General features: G+C 52.1%; 1 non-coding gene across 1 annotated transcript; it reads right to left on the bottom strand.

Annotated features, from left to right (window-relative positions):
- Positions 1–403: 403 nt before the first annotated feature.
- LOC130843589 (U1 spliceosomal RNA) lies at positions 404–567 on the bottom strand. Its single transcript, XR_009051050.1, has one exon. It is a non-coding gene; the product is annotated as a U1 spliceosomal RNA (small nuclear RNA).
- Between the last annotated feature and the right edge of the window lie 1,483 nt (positions 568–2,050).

Here is a 2,050-nt window from a genome sequence, read left to right on the forward strand (position 1 = left end):
ACTTTGAAGTCCAAGTTGGAAACACCGGTGAAGATTGTGCAAGATTTTTGCAGGGTATAGAACAGAGCTCCACAGTCAGAATGAAATCCTGAAGTAGGAAAACCCCTTGAAGCTTAAATCTGCAGAGAAACTTATATCTGCAGTGGTAGCAAAAGCCTGTGTTTGGTTTGTGCAGGGAAAGAAAGAACCTGGCTAGGCATTGGCCGTGATGCAGACCTCCCAGTTTTCATTGAAGCATTACTGGTTTATCTACCACCTTTACCCAATGCGCTAGAGAAAAAGATTAAAAAAAAAAAAAACTGCAAAACTCTGGGATAAGCGAGAAGGTCACAGTTCTTGCTCAATCGCTTTTCCACCCACTATCCCAGTTGCTTGGATTTATCTGTCATTTTGTACTCATTGCCAGGGAAGAGCGCGAACGCAGTCCCCCACTACCACAAATTTCGCAGTTGAGTTTCCCGCGTTTGGGGAAATCGCAGAGGTCAGCACACCCCAGGTGCAATGGGTGAGCCTCCCCCTGGGGAAACCACCTTCGTGATCATGGTATCTCCCCTGCCAGGTAAGTATGAACGTTTCGCTCCCCGTCCCCGCACAGCCTTAGGCTCTTCCACTGTACACACACGCTCACTTTGCCACAACCCCCACCCCAGCCCCTCCACCACCCCCCGTACCCCCTCCTCTTCCACGCCCCTCCAAACAACTCTCCTAAGAAAATCCGAGCTACATCTCCGGAAAACTTCCACAGCCCGGGGAGTGGCTGGCCGGAAATGGCACCCCTGCGCTGCAAGATTTACATAAGCCAAGCCCCATCCCTGACCTCTAAGGCGGCTCCCCTCCTCCCACCCACACCGGGTCCCTGGGCCGTCATCTCCCCTCCCACCCCTGCCCAGACGACCAATGGGCGCATCGGCTGCCGAAAGGGGACGTGACGTCGTGATTTCCGCCCACGTAGGTAACGGACCTCTAAGCTTTCATCTGAAATACTGGCAGGTTCTGCCAGCCTCCTGGCATTCTTCCCTTCTGTCTTGCGTTACACACACAGGAAATGAATTCTGGCATCGTGTGTTACTGACCCAAAATGTTTGTTAGTAATAAAGAAGTCGTAAAGAAAAGGGTACAGGTATATATTTATAGGAACACAATGAAAGCACATGTCTGTGTCCTGTGCATAGACACACAGATTCAGGGTTGCCTCTCACAGTGCTGCTCGGTGTATTGTCTGTGCACGTCCTTCCTGCTTGGTTCTCATGGTGCCCCAGGGACCGTGCTTTTGCTTTCCTCACCATACAGAATACGGGAAATGAAGATTCTGAAAAAGAAGCGGATGACCAAAAGAAGGGATAGAAAGATGACGTGTTTGCTTGGAGAGTGCGGTTGGTTTGTTTGTTGATTTGTTTTCTCTTTCTGGGTAAGACTGGTTCGCCCTGCGGGTGGGGGTGGGGGCCGGGGCCGCGGAGGCTGGAGAAGGAAGCCAGCTTGTGTTTTCAGACCAGAGAGCAAGGAGTGGAGTGACTGGATCCTTGAGGGTGCCTCTGGCTTAAGGGGGAAAGTGATTCTTGCGGAGAATCCTAGACGCAGAGGAACTCAGCACCCAGCCAACTTCCAGGAAGAAGCTTCCTTTCCTCCTCCCTGCTTTCTCCCTTTCCCCTCCTTTCTCTCTCTGCAGCCATCAGAAATAGACTCTGGCTCCTTTCCTCTGAAATATACTTTCTTCAAGGGATAGTGCTAGCTCAGAGACTCTCCAGCCAACTGGAGAACCAGGCTCTACAAACAGGGAGGAATAAGCAAGGCCAATGGAAGGGAGCACACAGACCAAACGGGAAGGGCACGGGTGCCCCCTGCTGAGTGACAACCCCTGTGGCTCTGCACAGGTGACACTACTGGCCCTGGACACTAGACACCGCCAATGGCTCTGCGACTTCTGCTGCACCTGGTCGGTGTTAAACTAAGGATCTGGAGGTGGGGAGAGTCTTCTGTTGCACGGGACGGGAAGAATTTCCCCAGGGCCTACTCCTTGTGCCTCTCAACTCCTGTCAAATGCTGGGGTCAT

The sequence above is a fragment of the Hippopotamus amphibius genome, chromosome 1 (assembly GCF_030028045.1).
Source record: "Hippopotamus amphibius kiboko isolate mHipAmp2 chromosome 1, mHipAmp2.hap2, whole genome shotgun sequence".
NCBI lineage: Eukaryota > Metazoa > Chordata > Mammalia > Artiodactyla > Hippopotamidae > Hippopotamus > Hippopotamus amphibius.